The sequence below is a fragment of the Pogoniulus pusillus genome, chromosome 26 (genome assembly GCF_015220805.1).
Source record: "Pogoniulus pusillus isolate bPogPus1 chromosome 26, bPogPus1.pri, whole genome shotgun sequence".
Lineage (NCBI taxonomy): Eukaryota > Metazoa > Chordata > Aves > Piciformes > Lybiidae > Pogoniulus > Pogoniulus pusillus.
The window spans coordinates 16703407-16718200 of NC_087289.1; the positions used below are offsets into that span (position 1 = coordinate 16703407).

At 59.8% G+C, this 14794-nt stretch overlaps 17 non-coding genes across 17 annotated transcripts; all 17 read left to right on the plus strand.

Annotated features, from left to right (window-relative positions):
• The first annotated feature begins 3805 nt into the window (after window positions 1-3805).
• LOC135187210 (5S ribosomal RNA) lies at window positions 3806-3924 on the plus strand. The gene has a single exon (XR_010307228.1). It is a non-coding gene; the product is annotated as a 5S ribosomal RNA (ribosomal RNA).
• A 536-nt stretch (window positions 3925-4460) lies between these two features.
• Window positions 4461-4579, plus strand: LOC135187221 (5S ribosomal RNA). The gene has a single exon (XR_010307239.1). It is a non-coding gene; the product is annotated as a 5S ribosomal RNA (ribosomal RNA).
• A 535-nt stretch (window positions 4580-5114) lies between these two features.
• LOC135187226 (5S ribosomal RNA) lies at window positions 5115-5233 on the plus strand. The gene has a single exon (XR_010307244.1). It is a non-coding gene; the product is annotated as a 5S ribosomal RNA (ribosomal RNA).
• A 535-nt stretch (window positions 5234-5768) lies between these two features.
• On the plus strand, window positions 5769-5887 carry LOC135187232 (5S ribosomal RNA). Its single transcript, XR_010307250.1, has one exon. It is a non-coding gene; the product is annotated as a 5S ribosomal RNA (ribosomal RNA).
• Window positions 5888-6422: 535 nt separating this feature from the next.
• On the plus strand, window positions 6423-6541 carry LOC135187238 (5S ribosomal RNA). The gene has a single exon (XR_010307256.1). It is a non-coding gene; the product is annotated as a 5S ribosomal RNA (ribosomal RNA).
• A 536-nt stretch (window positions 6542-7077) lies between these two features.
• LOC135187239 (5S ribosomal RNA) lies at window positions 7078-7196 on the plus strand. The gene has a single exon (XR_010307257.1). It is a non-coding gene; the product is annotated as a 5S ribosomal RNA (ribosomal RNA).
• A 536-nt stretch (window positions 7197-7732) lies between these two features.
• On the plus strand, window positions 7733-7851 carry LOC135187211 (5S ribosomal RNA). The gene has a single exon (XR_010307229.1). It is a non-coding gene; the product is annotated as a 5S ribosomal RNA (ribosomal RNA).
• Window positions 7852-8386: 535 nt separating this feature from the next.
• LOC135187212 (5S ribosomal RNA) lies at window positions 8387-8505 on the plus strand. The gene has a single exon (XR_010307230.1). It is a non-coding gene; the product is annotated as a 5S ribosomal RNA (ribosomal RNA).
• A 535-nt stretch (window positions 8506-9040) lies between these two features.
• Window positions 9041-9159, plus strand: LOC135187213 (5S ribosomal RNA). The gene has a single exon (XR_010307231.1). It is a non-coding gene; the product is annotated as a 5S ribosomal RNA (ribosomal RNA).
• A 535-nt stretch (window positions 9160-9694) lies between these two features.
• Window positions 9695-9813, plus strand: LOC135187214 (5S ribosomal RNA). Its single transcript, XR_010307232.1, has one exon. It is a non-coding gene; the product is annotated as a 5S ribosomal RNA (ribosomal RNA).
• A 535-nt stretch (window positions 9814-10348) lies between these two features.
• On the plus strand, window positions 10349-10467 carry LOC135187215 (5S ribosomal RNA). Its single transcript, XR_010307233.1, has one exon. It is a non-coding gene; the product is annotated as a 5S ribosomal RNA (ribosomal RNA).
• Window positions 10468-11002: 535 nt separating this feature from the next.
• On the plus strand, window positions 11003-11121 carry LOC135187216 (5S ribosomal RNA). The gene has a single exon (XR_010307234.1). It is a non-coding gene; the product is annotated as a 5S ribosomal RNA (ribosomal RNA).
• A 535-nt stretch (window positions 11122-11656) lies between these two features.
• On the plus strand, window positions 11657-11775 carry LOC135187217 (5S ribosomal RNA). Its single transcript, XR_010307235.1, has one exon. It is a non-coding gene; the product is annotated as a 5S ribosomal RNA (ribosomal RNA).
• A 535-nt stretch (window positions 11776-12310) lies between these two features.
• On the plus strand, window positions 12311-12429 carry LOC135187218 (5S ribosomal RNA). The gene has a single exon (XR_010307236.1). It is a non-coding gene; the product is annotated as a 5S ribosomal RNA (ribosomal RNA).
• Window positions 12430-12964: 535 nt separating this feature from the next.
• LOC135187227 (5S ribosomal RNA) lies at window positions 12965-13083 on the plus strand. Its single transcript, XR_010307245.1, has one exon. It is a non-coding gene; the product is annotated as a 5S ribosomal RNA (ribosomal RNA).
• Window positions 13084-13618: 535 nt separating this feature from the next.
• LOC135187219 (5S ribosomal RNA) lies at window positions 13619-13737 on the plus strand. Its single transcript, XR_010307237.1, has one exon. It is a non-coding gene; the product is annotated as a 5S ribosomal RNA (ribosomal RNA).
• Window positions 13738-14272: 535 nt separating this feature from the next.
• LOC135187220 (5S ribosomal RNA) lies at window positions 14273-14391 on the plus strand. The gene has a single exon (XR_010307238.1). It is a non-coding gene; the product is annotated as a 5S ribosomal RNA (ribosomal RNA).
• Window positions 14392-14794: the final 403 nt, after the last annotated feature.

The window sequence follows — 14794 nt, forward strand, 5'->3', positions numbered from 1 at the left end:
CGCCTGTGTGCCCAAGCGTGTGTGTCACGGGGAACCTGTCCCAGCGGCTGCTAGGTGACTAGTTTACTCCTCCAGGTGGGCGGTAAGCAGATCTCTGACCCTACCATGATGCAGTGATATACACTTGACCCTCTTAGGCAGGTTGATTCACATGAAACCCCCTCACAAAATGATTGCTGAGACCATTTGCAGCACCTTGGCCTGCTGCCGAGGGTTCAGATGGCTGCAAGGCCACGACAGCATGCGGCATGGGAAAGCCACTGCAGGTGTTTCACACCAAAGTCACTGAAAACATGGCCGCTGAGTGAAGGGATGGCATATGCTGCGCCCACGTTGCTTTGCCCTCTGGCAGGGCCACTTGCATGGTGGAGAATGGCATGGAGAGGAGAGCTGAGAGCTTGCTGCTGGCCCATAGGTGATCTTGAGCCCAAAGGTACTTGTCTGGCTGCAAGGTGTCCGAGATCCAGCAGAGCTGCAGTGAAATCTGCAACAGCACAGCCAGGCTGCCATCTGCTGGAAATAAACTTGAGGGGTATGGGAGGGAAATAACAGGAGAAAAGCAACAGTCACCTGCAAAATGAAACTGGCACAGCAGCAGATGGAGCAAGAGCCATGAGTATGACTGTTTCAGAGATGGTGACAAGGATATGTGGCAACTAGGTATACACATCAAAACTGGGTAAAACTACAGGATACAAATCTAAGTAATGGCAAAGAAAATGTATATGATGAAAAAGGTGTAGCACATCTATAGCACACGTTGCAGAGGGGAAGGTGTGAAGGAGAATGTGCAGGTGTTGATGGAGTGGAGTGTGGCAGGTGCATATTGGTGTTGCCTATTACCATTTTCCGTGTGCTTGTAGAGCAGGTTGGGGAGCAGCACTTTTTTGGCAAGAGGGCTGACGTGGGGTTGTGGCTCAGCTGTATGTAGGGGATACTTGTATTTTGGGGTATGTGCAGGTGGTTGTTATGGTGGAGCATGTGTTTCTGTGGTGTGGCATGGTGCCTCACTTCATCGCATGCTAGGACTGGACCCTGGTGTAGAGTGTTGTAGGGGTGCCACAAGAGGCAGTCTGAATCAGCCTGTGGGACATGGTGGGACTGTTTCTGTTGCTGGGGCAGTCAGTTACAGATGTACTACAAATGAAAGGAAACTGGCTTCACTCTGGTGCTGTAGGAACAGAGAAGAAATATGTTAGCGATATCAGTTGCAGTGTACAACTTGGCTTTGAGTCCAGTTGATATTGAAGATCTAGCATGTCTGCCATGGCAACCACTCATTACTGGTGTAATTTCTTTTAGGCCATGGTAGCCTACTGTGAATGTCTGTTCTCCATTATACTTGTGCACTACCCATATGGGCCTGTTGAAGAGCGAGTGGGTTTTGCTGATCACCCCTTGGTTCTCCAAATGACATCTTAATTTATAGATGGGAAACAGGGAGTCTTGGTTGATGCTGGTGCACTGTTGTGGTACCAAGTACTGTTCTTTAACTCTCATCAATCCCATCACAGAAGGATCCTCTGAGAGATGGGGCAATATGGACAGCCATTTATTTCCCTCCATATCCAGAGCAGCTATACCAAAGGCCCACGGCTACTCTTTTGGATCCTTCAAGTACTTTCTACTGAGGTAGCCTATGCCAAGGATGCATGGAGCTTCTGGACTAGTCATAACAGGGTGTTTGTGCCAGCTGCTTTACTTCCCTACCCTCTCATTCCAAACTATTGGCCCAAATATCCCAGCACAGGAGCAGGCAGGTGATATATGCTCAGCTGTTTAGTGGCCAAAGTCCTTTAAAATATCTCACAACTCACTCAGAGGCAGGGATCAGGTGAATACCTCAGGCTCTTCCTCCTGTTCTCAGGGTGGCTCTGATTCATATTTATCTCTAATGAAACAAAACTGATTTTCCTGTGCATTTCTTTTTCTGCACAAGGGTGACTGATACTGGCACAGATGTGTTCTCTGGAGCACCTGCAGCACCTGCTGCTGGGATTTTGGTAGACACACTGCCAGCTTGTCTCTCTGTAGGCCCAGAGACCTTCTTTTCCCTTCAGGGTACTGAATAGTGGTGAGAAGGACTTGTCAGGTGTGGGCAAGATCCCAGCACACCACAGTGATTTGTGTCTCTCAGTAACTGTCACGCTGACAACACACCTTTTCCAAATGTTTTACTAGTTTACCGGGTTCCTGCTCTTATTCAGGGATGACGTTCCAGAACACTGGAGGCTCTCTTCCACACAGACGGCCACGCGTAAATGTCCGGCTTTGCAGCTGAACTCAGAGTGGTGGTCTTGGAAAAAAGTTGTGTAACCCTGAACATGACTTGGCACGCATTCAGGAGACACAGCAACAAAAGCAAGCTGATTTGGATGTCCTGAGGATATTCAATGTTCTTAAAAGCTAAGTCTCCTTCCATGTCTTGGGCATAAAATAGGTGACATAGCCAATGAATGACCGTGCAGCAGATGGACCCAAATAGCATCTTAGCTCTGTGCCCAGTCCTATAATTGCATCATAAGCAGACAATATCCAGCATGGCAACTTGATAGTCCTGACCCACCTACGTGACACTATAAACATTACGGCACTGCTGCTCACACAACTGCCCGACTCACCCCAGTGAGATGGGAAGGAAAAATTGGGAGCAAAATGCAAAACTCTACAGATTGAAGTAAGGAGAGTTTAATACAACAGCAGAACGAATTAAGAACAGGAATACCAACAATAGTAAAAGAAAAAATCCCAACCCAAAAGCTCAATCTAAACCCCTGGTGCTATTACTTCAGCACACTCAGCCGAGCCGCACGAGGCTTTATAAATCGCGCCAAAACCAGGCGCCACGGCGTTGCTGCGGCTACTGCCTGCGCCAGCCACCAGCTTTGTGGAGTAGGCGTGACGTCGGTGGCATGGAACCGCCCATTGGCTGGTTCAGCTGCCTCTCCTGGTCAGGGCTCCGCCCACCTGGCAGCTAGACCCGAGCGTACCATAGATGAAGCGCTGCGTGGAAATGTCGACAGGCGGTTGTCAGGTGAGGAAACGATGTGTATATGTGCGGTGCACAGTCTGTGTGCGAGGTCGCGTGTGAATGGGCGACTGTGGAGTGACTTGAGGTCGTGTAGGTGGCACGAGACGGTTTTTGCCCGTTTGCAGAGAGAGTTGTGTGTGAGTGATATCGTTGCTCCGCGGTAGGATATCCGTTGTATTTGCAGGTGCTTGCTATGGGGTGACTCTGAGGTATGCCTGTGTACTGCTCTTCGCTGTGTGTCCGTGGGTATTTACTATACAGGGAAGCGTGGTGGCAGTTCCACGGCTAGGCTAAAGTTATCTGAAGGGGACAGCAGTGTTGTGGCATTTCTGTGCAGGTATCACTTTGCGTGGTATTGTTGAGGTAATTGCAGGTATAGAGTGTCCAGAATCACAGTGCATAGTGAGGTAGTAATAAGAGTTCTAAAAAGACATGAAAAAAAAACTTGGGAGTAGGAGGGCGGTGAGGGGGATGTTTGAGTGTGGGTTGTTGGTGTTGGTGAGTATGGTTGTGGCCGAGGTGGCGTATGTGGAGGTGTGTGTTGGTGTGTGCGCGTCGGGTGGTGCGTGAGTCGGTGCGTGTGGTGTGCGAGGGCGTTGAGGGTGTGAGTGTGGGCGGTTGTCGCGTGTGAGAGGCGTTTGTCCGTGGTGTGCGTGCGTCGTGAGGGGCGCGTGGTTGTGCGTGCGTGTCGGGGTGTGGGTGGCAGAGGGTGTTGTTGGGAGAGGTGGTGCGTGGCGCGGGTGGCTCGAGAGGGCTGCTGTCGGGTGCCGCAGTGCCTACGGCCATACCACCCTGAGAACGCCCGATCTCGTCTGATCTCGGAAGCTAAGCAGGGTCGGGCCCGGTTAGTACTTGGATGGGAGACCGCCTGGGAATACCGGGTGCTGTAGGCTTCCCTTTTTGGCCCTGGCCAGGGAGCCTAGGCGGGGCAGGCTCCCTCATTTTGCAGGCCTGGCGTCTGGAGGCGTGCGGAGGGGCAGCTGCCGAGTGTGGCAGAGAGCACTTGTGCCTGGGCGGGGGGAGTGGGCGAGGGGTGTTGCCCGTGAGGGTGTTGCTCAGGTGAGGGGTGTTGAGGGCACTGTCTTTTTGCCTTGTTGTTTTGTTGTGTGATGGGGCCAGGAAGGTGGTGAGGGGGGTGTTTGGGTGTGGGTTGTTGGTGTTAGTAGTTGTGGTGGTGGTTGCATATGTGGAGGTGTTGTGTGTTTGCACGTCGGGTGGTGCGTGAGTCGGTGCGTGTGGTGTGCGAGGGCGTTGAGGGTGTGAGTGTGGGCGGTTGTCGCGTGTGAGAGGCGTTTGTCCGTGGTGTGCGTGCGTCGTGAGGGGCGCGTGGTTGTGCATGCGTGTCGGGGAGTGGGTGGCAGAGGGTGTTGTTGGGAGAGGTGGTGCGTGGCGCGGGTGGCTCGAGAGGGCTGCTGTCGGGTGCCGCAGTGCCTACGGCCATACCACCCTGAGAACGCCCGATCTCGTCTGATCTCGGAAGCTAAGCAGGGTCGGGCCCGGTTAGTACTTGGATGGGAGACCGCCTGGGAATACCGGGTGCTGTAGGCTTCGTTTTTGGCCCTGGCCAGGGAGCCTAGGCGGGGCAGGCTCCCTCATTTTGCAGGCCTGGCGTCTGGAGGCGTGCGGAGGGGCAGCTGCCGAGTGTGGCAGAGAGCACTTGTGCCTGGGCGGGGGGAGTGGGCGAGGGGTGTTGCCCGTGAGGGTGTTGCTCAGGTGAGGGGTGTTGAGGGCACTGTCTTTTTGCCTTGTTGTTTTGTTGTGTGATGGGGCCAGGAAGGTGGTGAGGGGGGTGTTTGGGTGTGGGTTGTTGGTGTTAGTAGTTGTGGTGGTGGTTGCATATGTGGAGGTGTTGTGTGTTTGCACGTCGGGTGGTGCGTGAGTCGGTGCGTGTGGTGTGCGAGGGCGTTGAGGGTGTGAGTGTGGGCGGTTGTCGCGTGTGAGAGGCGTTTGTCCGTGGTGTGCGTGCGTCGTGAGGGGCGCGTGGTTGTGCGTGCGTGTCGGGGTGTGGGTGGCAGAGGGTGTTGTTGGGAGAGGTGGTGCGTGGCGCGGGTGGCTCGAGAGGGCTGCTGTCGGGTGCCGCAGTGCCTATGGCCATACCACCCTGAGAACGCCCGATCTCGTCTGATCTCGGAAGCTAAGCAGGGTCGGGCCCGGTTAGTACTTGGATGGGAGACCGCCTGGGAATACCGGGTGCTGTAGGCTTCCTTTTTGGCCCTGGCCAGGGAGCCTAGGCGGGGCAGGCTCCCTCATTTTGCAGGCCTGGCGTCTGGAGGCTTGCGGAGGGGCAGCTGCCGAGTGTGGCAGAGAGCACTTGTGCCTGGGCGGGGGGAGTGGGCGAGGGGTGTTGCCCGTGAGGGTGTTGCTCAGGTGAGGGGTGTTGAGGGCACTGTCTTTTTGCCTTGTTGTTTTGTTGTGTGATGGGGCCAGGAAGGTGGTGAGGGGGGTGTTTGGGTGTGGGTTGTTGGTGTTAGTAGTTGTGGTGGTGGTTGCATATGTGGAGGTGTTGTGTGTTTGCACGTCGGGTGGTGCGTGAGTCGGTGCGTGTGGTGTGCGAGGGCGTTGAGGGTGTGAGTGTGGGCGGTTGTCGCGTGTGAGAGGCGTTTGTCCGTGGTGTGCGTGCGTCGTGAGGGGCGCGTAGTTGTGCGTGCGTGTCGGGGAGTGGGTGGCAGAGGGTGTTGTTGGGAGAGGTGGTGCGTGGCGCGGGTGGCTCGAGAGGGCTGCTGTCGGGTGCCGCAGTGCCTACGGCCATACCACCCTGAGAACGCCCGATCTCGTCTGATCTCGGAAGCTAAGCAGGGTCGGGCCCGGTTAGTACTTGGATGGGAGACCGCCTGGGAATACCGGGTGCTGTAGGCTTCGTTTTTGGCCCTGGCCAGGGAGCCTAGGCGGGGCAGGCTCCCTCATTTTGCAGGCCTGGCGTCTGGAGGCGTGCGGAGGGGCAGCTGCCGAGTGTGGCAGAGAGCACTTGTGCCTGGGCGGGGGGAGTGGGCGAGGGGTGTTGCCCGTGAGGGTGTTGCTCAGGTGAGGGGTGTTGAGGGCACTGTCTTTTTGCCTTGTTGTTTTGTTGTGTGATGGGGCCAGGAAGGTGGTGAGGGGGGTGTTTGGGTGTGGGTTGTTGGTGTTAGTAGTTGTGGTGGTGGTTGCATATGTGGAGGTGTTGTGTGTTTGCACGTCGGGTGGTGCGTGAGTCGGTGCGTGTGGTGTGCGAGGGCGTTGAGGGTGTGAGTGTGGGCGGTTGTCGCGTGTGAGAGGCGTTTGTCCGTGGTGTGCGTGCGTCGTGAGGGGCGCGTGGTTGTGCGTGCGTGTCGGGGTGTGGGTGGCAGAGGGTGTTGTTGGGAGAGGTGGTGCGTGGCGCGGGTGGCTCGAGAGGGCTGCTGTCGGGTGCCGCAGTGCCTACGGCCATACCACCCTGAGAACGCCCGATCTCGTCTGATCTCGGAAGCTAAGCAGGGTCGGGCCCGGTTAGTACTTGGATGGGAGACCGCCTGGGAATACCGGGTGCTGTAGGCTTCCCTTTTTGGCCCTGGCCAGGGAGCCTAGGCGGGGCAGGCTCCCTCATTTTGCAGGCCTGGCGTCTGGAGGCGTGCGGAGGGGCAGCTGCCGAGTGTGGCAGAGAGCACTTGTGCCTGGGCGGGGGGAGTGGGCGAGGGGTGTTGCCCGTGAGGGTGTTGCTCAGGTGAGGGGTGTTGAGGGCACTGTCTTTTTGCCTTGTTGTTTTGTTGTGTGATGGGGCCAGGAAGGTGGTGAGGGGGGTGTTTGGGTGTGGGTTGTTGGTGTTAGTAGTTGTGGTGGTGGTTGCATATGTGGAGGTGTTGTGTGTTTGCACGTCGGGTGGTGCGTGAGTCGGTGCGTGTGGTGTGCGAGGGCGTTGAGGGTGTGAGTGTGGGTGGTTGTCGCGTGTGAGAGGCGTTTGTCCGTGGTGTGCGTGCGTCGTGAGGGGCGCGTGGTTGTGCGTGCGTGTCGGGGAGTGGGTGGCAGAGGGTGTTGTTGGGAGAGGTGGTGCGTGGCGCGGGTGGCTCGAGAGGGCTGCTGTCGGGTGCCGCAGTGCCTACGGCCATACCACCCTGAGAACGCCCGATCTCGTCTGATCTCGGAAGCTAAGCAGGGTCGGGCCCGGTTAGTACTTGGATGGGAGACCGCCTGGGAATACCGGGTGCTGTAGGCTTCCCTTTTTGGCCCTGGCCAGGGAGCCTAGGCGGGGCAGGCTCCCTCATTTTGCAGGCCTGGCGTGTGGAGGCGTGCGGAGGGGCAGCTGCCGAGTGTCGCAGAGAGCACTTGTGCCTGGGCGGGGGGAGTGGGCGAGGGGTGTTGCCCGTGAGGGTGTTGCTCAGGTGAGGGGTGTTGAGGGCACTGTCTTTTTGCCTTGTTGTTTTGTTGTGTGATGGGGCCAGGAAGGTGGTGAGGGGGGTGTTTGGGTGTGGGTTGTTGGTGTTAGTAGTTGTGGTGGTGGTTGCATATGTGGAGGTGTTGTGTGTTTGCACGTCGGGTGGTGCGTGAGTCGGTGCGTGTGGTGTGCGAGGGCGTTGAGGGTGTGAGTGTGGGCGGTTGTCGCGTGTGAGAGGCGTTTGTCCGTGGTGTGCGTGCGTCGTGAGGGGCGCGTGGTTGTGCGTGCGTGTCGGGGAGTGGGTGGCAGAGGGTGTTGTTGGGAGAGGTGGTGCGTGGCGCGGGTGGCTCGAGAGGGCTGCTGTCGGGTGCCGCAGTGCCTACGGCCATACCACCCTGAGAACGCCCGATCTCGTCTGATCTCGGAAGCTAAGCAGGGTCGGGCCCGGTTAGTACTTGGATGGGAGACCGCCTGGGAATACCGGGTGCTGTAGGCTTCCTTTTTGGCCCTGGCCAGGGAGCCTAGGCGGGGCAGGCTCCCTCATTTTGCAGGCCTGGCGTCTGGAGGCGTGCGGAGGGGCAGCTGCCGAGTGTGGCAGAGAGCACTTGTGCCTGGGCGGGGGGAGTGGGCGAGGGGTGTTGCCCGTGAGGGTGTTGCTCAGGTGAGGGGTGTTGAGGGCACTGTCTTTTTGCCTTGTTGTTTTGTTGTGTGATGGGGCCAGGAAGGTGGTGAGGGGGGTGTTTGGGTGTGGGTTGTTGGTGTTAGTAGTTGTGGTGGTGGTTGCATATGTGGAGGTGTTGTGTGTTTGCACGTCGGGTGGTGCGTGAGTCGGTGCGTGTGGTGTGCGAGGGCGTTGAGGGTGTGAGTGTGGGCGGTTGTCGCGTGTGAGAGGCGTTTGTCCGTGGTGTGCGTGCGTCGTGAGGGGCGCGTGGTTGTGCGTGCGTGTTGGGGTGTGGGTGGCAGAGGGTGTTGTTGGGAGAGGTGGTGCGTGGCGCGGGTGGCTCGAGAGGGCTGCTGTCGGGTGCTGCAGTGCCTACGGCCATACCACCCTGAGAACGCCCGATCTCGTCTGATCTCGGAAGCTAAGCAGGGTCGGGCCCGGTTAGTACTTGGATGGGAGACCGCCTGGGAATACCGGGTGCTGTAGGCTTCCTTTTTGGCCCTGGCCAGGGAGCCTAGGCGGGGCAGGCTCCCTCATTTTGCAGGCCTGGCGTGTGGAGGCTTGCGGAGGGGCAGCTGCCGAGTGTGGCAGAGAGCACTTGTGCCTGGGCGGGGGGTGTGGGCGAGGGGTGTTGCCCGTGAGGGTGTTGCTCAGGTGAGGGGTGTTGAGGGCACTGTCTTTTTGCCTTGTTGTTTTGTTGTGTGATGGGGCCAGGAAGGTGGTGAGGGGGGTGTTTGGGTGTGGGTTGTTGGTGTTAGTAGTTGTGGTGGTGGTTGCATATGTGGAGGTGTTGTGTGTTTGCACGTCGGGTGGTGCGTGAGTCGGTGCGTGTGGTGTGCGAGGGCGTTGAGGGTGTGAGTGTGGGCGGTTGTCGCGTGTGAGAGGCGTTTGTCCGTGGTGTGCGTGCGTCGTGAGGGGCGCGTGGTTGTGCGTGCGTGTCGGGGAGTGGGTGGCAGAGGGTGTTGTTGGGAGAGGTGGTGCGTGGCGCGGGTGGCTCGAGAGGGCTGCTGTCGGGTGCCGCAGTGCCTACGGCCATACCACCCTGAGAACGCCCGATCTCGTCTGATCTCGGAAGCTAAGCAGGGTCGGGCCCGGTTAGTACTTGGATGGGAGACCGCCTGGGAATACCGGGTGCTGTAGGCTTCCTTTTTGGCCCTGGCCAGGGAGCCTAGGCGGGGCAGGCTCCCTCATTTTGCAGGCCTGGCGTCTGGAGGCGTGCGGAGGGGCAGCTGCCGAGTGTGGCAGAGAGCACTTGTGCCTGGGCGGGGGGAGTGGGCGAGGGGTGTTGCCCGTGAGGGTGTTGCTCAGGTGAGGGGTGTTGAGGGCACTGTCTTTTTGCCTTGTTGTTTTGTTGTGTGATGGGGCCAGGAAGGTGGTGAGGGGGGTGTTTGGGTGTGGGTTGTTGGTGTTAGTAGTTGTGGTGGTGGTTGCATATGTGGAGGTGTTGTGTGTTTGCACGTCGGGTGGTGCGTGAGTCGGTGCGTGTGGTGTGCGAGGGCGTTGAGGGTGTGAGTGTGGGCGGTTGTCGCGTGTGAGAGGCGTTTGTCCGTGGTGTGCGTGCGTCGTGAGGGGCGCGTGGTTGTGCGTGCGTGTCGGGGAGTGGGTGGCAGAGGGTGTTGTTGGGAGAGGTGGTGCGTGGCGCGGGTGGCTCGAGAGGGCTGCTGTCGGGTGCCGCAGTGCCTACGGCCATACCACCCTGAGAACGCCCGATCTCGTCTGATCTCGGAAGCTAAGCAGGGTCGGGCCCGGTTAGTACTTGGATGGGAGACCGCCTGGGAATACCGGGTGCTGTAGGCTTCCTTTTTGGCCCTGGCCAGGGAGCCTAGGCGGGGCAGGCTCCCTCATTTTGCAGGCCTGGCGTCTGGAGGCGTGCGGAGGGGCAGCTGCCGAGTGTGGCAGAGAGCACTTGTGCCTGGGCGGGGGGAGTGGGCGAGGGGTGTTGCCCGTGAGGGTGTTGCTCAGGTGAGGGGTGTTGAGGGCACTGTCTTTTTGCCTTGTTGTTTTGTTGTGTGAGGGGGCCAGGAAGGTGGTGAGGGGGGTGTTTGGGTGTGGGTTGTTGGTGTTAGTAGTTGTGGTGGTGGTTGCATATGTGGAGGTGTTGTGTGTTTGCACGTCGGGTGGTGCGTGAGTCGGTGCGTGTGGTGTGCGAGGGCGTTGAGGGTGTGAGTGTGGGCGGTTGTCGCGTGTGAGAGGCGTTTGTCCGTGGTGTGCGTGCGTCGTGAGGGGCGCGTGGTTGTGCGTGCGTGTCGGGGTGTGGGTGGCAGAGGGTGTTGTTGGGAGAGGTGGTGCGTGGCGCGGGTGGCTCGAGAGGGCTGCTGTCGGGTGCTGCAGTGCCTACGGCCATACCACCCTGAGAACGCCCGATCTCGTCTGATCTCGGAAGCTAAGCAGGGTCGGGCCCGGTTAGTACTTGGATGGGAGACCGCCTGGGAATACCGGGTGCTGTAGGCTTCCTTTTTGGCCCTGGCCAGGGAGCCTAGGCGGGGCAGGCTCCCTCATTTTGCAGGCCTGGCGTCTGGAGGCTTGCGGAGGGGCAGCTGCCGAGTGTCGCAGAGAGCACTTGTGCCTGGGCGGGGGGAGTGGGCGAGCGGTGTTGCCCGTGAGGGTGTTGCTCAGGTGAGGGGTGTTGAGGGCACTGTCTTTTTGCCTTGTTGTTTTGTTGTGTGATGGGGCCAGGAAGGTGGTGAGGGGGGTGTTTGGGTGTGGGTTGTTGGTGTTAGTAGTTGTGGTGGTGGTTGCATATGTGGAGGTGTTGTGTGTTTGCACGTCGGGTGGTGCGTGAGTCGGTGCGTGTGGTGTGCGAGGGCGTTGAGGGTGTGAGTGTGGGCGGTTGTCGCGTGTGAGAGGCGTTTGTCCGTGGTGTGCGTGCGTCGTGAGGGGCGCGTGGTTGTGCGTGTGTGTCGGGGTGTGGGTGGCAGAGGGTGTTGTTGGGAGAGGTGGTGCGTGGCGCGGGTGGCTCGAGAGGGCTGCTGTCGGGTGCCGCAGTGCCTACGGCCATACCACCCTGAGAACGCCCGATCTCGTCTGATCTCGGAAGCTAAGCAGGGTCGGGCCCGGTTAGTACTTGGATGGGAGACCGCCTGGGAATACCGGGTGCTGTAGGCTTCCTTTTTGGCCCTGGCCAGGGAGCCTAGGCGGGGCAGGCTCCCTCATTTTGCAGGCCTGGCGTCTGGAGGCTTGCGGAGGGGCAGCTGCCGAGTGTGGCAGAGAGCACTTGTGCCTGGGCGGGGGGAGTGGGCGAGGGGTGTTGCCCGTGAGGGTGTTGCTCAGGTGAGGGGTGTTGAGGGCACTGTCTTTTTGCCTTGTTGTTTTGTTGTGTGATGGGGCCAGGAAGGTGGTGAGGGGGGTGTTTGGGTGTGGGTTGTTGGTGTTAGTAGTTGTGGTGGTGGTTGCATATGTGGAGGTGTTGTGTGTTTGCACGTCGGGTGGTGCGTGAGTCGGTGCGTGTGGTGTGCGAGGGCGTTGAGGGTGTGAGTGTGGGCGGTTGTCGCGTGTGAGAGGCGTTTGTCCGTGGTGTGCGTGCGTCGTGAGGGGCGCGTGGTTGTGCGTGCGTGTCGGGGTGTGGGTGGCAGAGGGTGTTGTTGGGAGAGGTGGTGCGTGGCGCGGGTGGCTCGAGAGGGCTGCTGTCGGGTGCTGCAGTGCCTACGGCCATACCACCCTGAGAACGCCCGATCTCGTCTGATCTCGGAAGCTAAGCAGGGTCGGGCCCGGTTAGTACTTGGATGGGAGACCGCCTGGGAATACCGGGTGCTGTAGGCTTCCTTTTTGGCCCTGGCCAGGGAGCCTAGGCGGGGCAGGCTCCCTCATTTTGCAGGCCTGGCGTCTGGAGGCTTGCGGAGGGGCAGCTGCCGAGTGTCGCAGAGAGCACTTGTGCCTGGGCGGGGGGAGTGGGCGAGGGGTGTTGCCCGTGAGGGTGTTGCTCAGGTGAGGGGTGTTGAGGGCACTGTCTTTTTGCCTTGTTGTTTTGTTGTGTGATGGGGCCAGGAAGGTGGTGAGGGGGGTGTTTGGGTGTGGGTTGTTGGTGTTAGTAGTTGTGGTGGTGGTTGCATATGTGGAGGTGTTGTGTGTTTGCACGTCGGGTGGTGCGTGAGTCGGTGCGTGTGGTGTGCGAGGGCGTTGAGGGTGTGAGTGTGGGCGGTTGTCGCGTGTGAGAGGCGTTTGTCCGTGGTGTGCGTGCGTCGTGAGGGGCGCGTGGTTGTGCGTGCGTGTCGGGGAGTGGGTGGCAGAGGGTGTTGTTGGGAGAGGTGGTGCGTGGCGCGGGTGGCTCGAGAGGGCTGCTGTCGGGTGCCGCAGTGCCTACGGCCATACCACCCTGAGAACGCCCGATCTCGTCTGATCTCGGAAGCTAAGCAGGGTCGGGCCCGGTTAGTACTTGGATGGGAGACCGCCTGGGAATACCGGGTGCTGTAGGCTTCCTTTTTGGCCCTGGCCAGGGAGCCTAGGCGGGGCAGGCTCCCTCATTTTGCAGGCCTGGCGTCTGGAGGCGTGCGGAGGGGCAGCTGCCGAGTGTGGCAGAGAGCACTTGTGCCTGGGCGGGGGGAGTGGGCGAGGGGTGTTGCCCGTGAGGGTGTTGCTCAGGTGAGGGGTGTTGAGGGCACTGTCTTTTTGCCTTGTTGTTTTGTTGTGTGATGGGGCCAGGAAGGTGGTGAGGGGGGTGTTTGGGTGTGGGTTGTTGGTGTTAGTAGTTGTGGTGGTGGTTGCATATGTGGAGGTGTTGTGTGTTTGCACGTCGGGTGGTGCGTGAGTCGGTGCGTGTGGTGTGCGAGGGCGTTGAGGGTGTGAGTGTGGGCGGTTGTCGCGTGTGAGAGGCGTTTGTCCGTGGTGTGCGTGCGTCGTGAGGGGCGCGTGGTTGTGCGTGCGTGTCGGGGAGTGGGTGGCAGAGGGTGTTGTTGGGAGAGGTGGTGCGTGGCGCGGGTGGCTCGAGAGGGCTGCTGTCGGGTGCCGCAGTGCCTACGGCCATACCATCCTGAGAACGCCCGATCTCGTCTGATCTCGGAAGCTAAGCAGGGTCGGGCCCGGTTAGTACTTGGATGGGAGACCGCCTGGGAATACCGGGTGCTGTAGGCTTCCTTTTTGGCCCTGGCCAGGGAGCCTAGGCGGGGCAGGCTCCCTCATTTTGCAGGCCTGGCGTCTGGAGGCGTGCGGAGGGGCAGCTGCCGAGTGTGGCAGAGAGCACTTGTGCCTGGGCGGGGGGAGTGGGCGAGGGGTGTTGCCCGTGAGGGTGTTGCTCAGGTGAGGGGTGTTGAGGGCACTGTCTTTTTGCCTTGTTGTTTTGTTGTGTGATGGGGCCAGGAAGGTGGTGAGGGGGGTGTTTGGGTGTGGGTTGTTGGTGTTAGTAGTTGTGGTGGTGGTTGCATATGTGGAGGTGTTGTGTGTTTGCACGTTGGGTGGTGCGTGAGTCGGTGCGTGTGGTGTGCGAGGGCGTTGAGGGTGTGAGTGTGGGCGGTTGTCGCGTGTGAGAGGCGTTTGTCCGTGGTGTGCGTGCGTCGTGAGGGGCGCGTGGTTGTGCGTGCGTGTCGGGGAGTGGGTGGCAGAGGGTGTTGTTGGGAGAGGTGGTGCGTGGCGCGGGTGGCTCGAGAGGGCTGCTGTCGGGTGCCGCAGTGCCTACGGCCATACCACCCTGAGAACGCCCGATCTCGTCTGATCTCGGAAGCTAAGCAGGGTCGGGCCCGGTTAGTACTTGGATGGGAGACCGCCTGGGAATACCGGGTGCTGTAGGCTTCGTTTTTGGCCCTGGCCAGGGAGCCTAGGCGGGGCAGGCTCCCTCATTTTGCAGGCCTGGCGTCTGGAGGCGTGCGGAGGGGCAGCTGCCGAGTGTGGCAGAGAGCACTTGTGCCTGGGCGGGGGGAGTGGGCGAGGGGTGTTGCCCGTGAGGGTGTTGCTCAGGTGAGGGGTGTTGAGGGCACTGTCTTTTTGCCTTGTTGTTTTGTTGTGTGATGGGGCCAGGAAGGTGGTGAGGGGGGTGTTTGGGTGTGGGTTGTTGGTGTTAGTAGTTGTGGTGGTGGTTGCATATGTGGAGGTGTTGTGTGTTTGCACGTCGGGTGGTGCGTGAGTCGGTGCGTGTGGTGTGCGAGGGCGTTGAGGGTGTGAGTGTGGGCGGTTGTCGCGTGTGAGAGGCGTTTGTCCGTGGTGTGCGTGCGTCGTGAGGGGCGCGTGGTTGTGCGTGCGTGTCGGGGTGTGGGTGGCAGAGGGTGTTGTTGGGAGAGGTGGTGCGTGGCGCGGGTGGCTCGAGAGGGCTGCTGTCGGGTGCTGCAGTGCCTACGGCCATACCACCCTGAGAACGCCCGATCTCGTCTGATCTCGGAAGCTAAGCAGGGTCGGGCCCGGTTAGTACTTGGATGGGAGACCGCCTGGGAATACCGGGTGCTGTAGGCTTCCTTTTTGGCCCTGGCCAGGGAGCCTAGGCGGGGCAGGCTCCCTCATTTTGCAGGCCTGGCGTGTGGAGGCTTGCGGAGGGGCAGCTGCCGAGTGTGGCAGAGAGCACTTGTGCCTGGGCGGGGGGAGTGGGCGAGGGGTGTTGCCCGTGAGGGTGTTGCTCAGGTGAGGGGTGTTGAGGGCACTGTCTTTTTGCCTTGTTGTTTTGTTGTGTGATGGGGCCAGGAAGGTGGTGAGGGGGGTGTTTGGGTGTGGGTTGTTGGTGTTAGTAGTTGTGGTGGTGGTTGCATATGTGGAGGTGTTGTGTGTTTGCACGTCGGGTGGTGCGTGAGTCGGTGCGTGTGGTGTGCGAGGGCGTTGAGGGTGTGAGTGTGGGCGGTTGTCGCGTGTGAGAGGCGTTTGT